General features: G+C 47.2%; 1 long non-coding RNA gene across 1 annotated transcript; it reads left to right on the plus strand.

Moving 5' to 3' along the window:
- The first annotated feature begins 1,282 nt into the window (after window positions 1-1,282).
- Window positions 1,283-3,282, plus strand: LOC123074502 (uncharacterized). The gene is made up of 2 exons (XR_006435995.1): window positions 1,283-1,524; window positions 1,601-3,282. It is a non-coding gene; the product is annotated as an uncharacterized lncRNA (long non-coding RNA).
- Window positions 3,283-3,524: the final 242 nt, after the last annotated feature.

Raw genomic sequence — 3,524 nt, forward strand, 5'->3', positions numbered from 1 at the left:
GTCGCGAGGATGCCGTCGCCGTGCCATGGTGGATGCTGGCGCGGACCTCGCCAAGACGACGCCAATCGCCAACATCATCAACCCGGTGCCTCAGAGGGTCGTGACAGAAGACGCAAGGAGGACGCCCGCCATCTACTTCGTCATGCTGGAGCTAGAGGATGGAGGCGTAGCGCCCATTGGAGGCGCCGCCGACGTCAAGTTGGAGCTCGGAGGCATGGACCTCGCGAGGATGCCGCCGCGTGCCGCAGAGGATGGCAACACGGAGATCACTAGGACGACGCCTGTCGACTTCTTCATCAAGTCAGTGCCATGGAGGACGGAGGCACAGAGCTTGGAGGATGCTGCCGCGTTCCGCAGGCATGGCGACATGGAACTCGTCAAGACGACGCTCATCTAACATCATCAATTCGATGCCACGGTGGATGGTGACACGGAGCTCGCCAGGACGACGCTCATCATCATCAACATCAAGCCCGTGCCACGGAGGGTGGAGGCGTGGATCTCGCGGGGATTGCCGCCGCCGTGCCGCGGTGGATGGACGGAGCTCGCTAGGACGACGCCCGTTGTTTTCTTCATCAAGCAAGCGTCGTGGAGGACGAAGGCATGGAGCTCGCCAAAACGACGCCCATCGCCAACATCGTCAACCTAGTACCACGGAGGATCATGGCGTGTAACATCCCAAATTTTTAGATTTGTTATGTTAATAGGATCATTCTTTTCATCATGATTTCTATGCTTATTTAATTTTTCTGAATATTTAAAGTGTTTTCCAATAAGGCAATTTATTGGAGTGGAGATAACATGACTTCTCCCCAATTCTAAAAAAATGTTCATAATGTCCAGAATATTATTTCCTGTTAAGTTGATATGTTCTGGTATTTTTCATAATCTGAAAAATATTTTATTTGAGTGTTTTATTGCTGTTTGTGTGGCCTATTGCATACAAATGAATTTCCAAAATTGCATTATAGGTGGAACTAGTGTTCCTGTAACTTATTATAGTAATAATAATATTTTACTGTGTGCTTTGGTGATTTTATTAGCTTTTGTTTTGTATTTTATTTAGCTAGAAATTTAATTTCTGTACCAGAGGTTTAGAAAAACAAAGAGAAACCGCACGCGCTGTGCATCAGGCCTCGGCACACAGCGGGCCAGCTACCCCTCGCGCGCGCGCAGCAGCTGGCAGCCCATTTCGGCGTAGCAGAGCCCACCCTGCAGCTCCCCTTCTATCTTTTATTTTTCTTCTTCTTCCACCTGCTCTCTGCCGCTGACATTGGGTCCCGTTTGTCATCTCCCATCTCAGCCGTGTTCTTCCTGGACAACGAGTCCGATCTGAATCCTTCGATCGATTTGCTCGATCCGCTGCTCCTCCTGCACGCCCTTCTCCATATATATACTCCCCACGTCCGGCTTGTCCGATATTTCGCCAAAATCGCAGTTTCCCGTGCCCTAGGTTGATTTCGCGATCTCGCTGGAGTTCCACGGCAGAAGCTCCTTCGCCAGTCGTTTCCGTCGCGCCTGAAGGTTCCCAGCATCTCCTCTTGGCCCTATTCTATTCGCCCATATCACCTCTACCTCCCTCACTCATATTATCGCGTAGGGAGTCACTGAAACGAGCTCTAGAACCTCCTCCCGAAGCAGAGCACCGCCGGCGACACTCCAGCCCTTCGGCATCGCCAACAGAGGAAGCCCCGTCGCTGTCCAACGTCACCTAACCAACCTCCGTACGCCGCCGCATCCATCCACCCACTCACCACCTCCGGAGACCCGCCGGAGACGCGCCACCATCGCCGCCCGAGCCGCCGGCGTCGTTCTTCTCCAACTCCGGTGACTCCTCAACCTGATTCCTCCGGTGAGCCGCCCTTAGCCGTCCGATCTCCATCCAACTGCTGATAGTGGATGGCATATGTTTTTTTTCTGCCGAACCGTTTTTTCTCTATGTTGTGGCTGTTCGCCGTTTAAGCCTCCCAGCGGACAGCTAACAGCCAGTAGAAACCCGCCATGTGGCACATCCACAGCAGCCGCAGCAGTTCTTCCAGGAAAGCTGTTTTGGCACAATTTTTGTTTTTAGATTTCATATCAAATGTTCATTTAGGTATATCTTGAGATCCGTATATCCAAATTCATAGATTCTTTTTCCTGTATATTTGTACAGATCAGGACAATATTCCAGAGCCAAAATTTCACATTTTTGAACAGTTCAAATTTGAATTTGTTTAAATTTGAATTCAAATTTCCAGAGGCAATATCTTTTAAACCGTTGATCAAAATCAGTTGATTCTTTTTGCATTGTGATCCTATTGGCATGTAGATAATATATACCTATTGATATGTTCTGTTATTTAAGTTTTATTTGAATTATTTGTTGTTGGCTTTATTGTGATTGTTATGTGAGTACGATTTTATTTATCGGCGCCTTCATTATCGTATAGATTGTCCGGAGTGTGAAGCATATCAGAATTAAGCGTTAGAATACTTCAACATCCCTCAGGCAAGTTTGCACTTTTGATTTTGCTCATCCTATATTCTACTATGCATGTGTGATTTTATATGCGATGACATGTGCTTGGTTTGATCTGTATGTTCTCTGTTGTCATATTCTGATATTGATTGTATTGTGCGATGGTGTGATCAACTTGTTATGGTAGACGTGGGCACGTGTTGAGTGATGCATGGAAGTGGTGAGTCTTTATTGCTGTAGGCTCGAGACTTTTTCTCAGATGAATGCGTCAATGGCTGAGCGCTCTATTGTCCCTAGAGAATGCGCCATGGCTGAGCGCACTTGGGTTGTCGGGGCTTTTTCTCACGTGAATGCGTCACTGGCTGAGCGCTCTATTGTCCCTAGAGAATGCGCCAGGACTGAGCGCACTTGAGACATCTTGAAGGTCTTTATCATCTGTGTTGTTTGCACCTTGCCTATGTCGTGGAGGTAGGTGAAGGTAGTTTTACGCGAAACCAAACTTGAGTGTTTTGTTTGTCATGCTTTGCAGGTAGATGTAGGTTTTCTTTATCATTATGTGTAATTTGCCAATACATTCAATGTATTGACCCTTTGTGGCTGCAACTTATCATGTTGCAGGATATTCAGGTGATCAATGAGATACAGTAAGGTCGCGAGTCTTCACTCAACATTTTCGCCAGTGGGCATTGACGGGACTCATCATTTGTTAGGCTACATTTTCGCTGTTATTATTGAATAAAGCTAGCTATGTGCTACTCAGTTTGTAATACTTTGTAAATTCTGGAATATACGTTGTAGTAAATGATGCACTTGTTATTTGATATTCATATGTACTGTGTGTGCTAGCGAGTCGATCCAGGGACTAACACAGTGAGCACAGAGACATCGAATCTTATGAGGTTCGGGTCGTTACATGGCGCTGGGATATATCATCAAGTGGGATGCTGCCAATGTCAATATCGTCAAGCCGTTGTCGCGGAGGACAGAGGTGTGGAGCTCACAGGATGACACCACCAATGTCTACCTCGTCAATATGGAGCCCGCGACCCGTAGCCATGAAGAT

Source organism: Triticum aestivum, chromosome 3D, assembly GCF_018294505.1.
Source record: "Triticum aestivum cultivar Chinese Spring chromosome 3D, IWGSC CS RefSeq v2.1, whole genome shotgun sequence".
NCBI lineage: Eukaryota > Viridiplantae > Streptophyta > Magnoliopsida > Poales > Poaceae > Triticum > Triticum aestivum.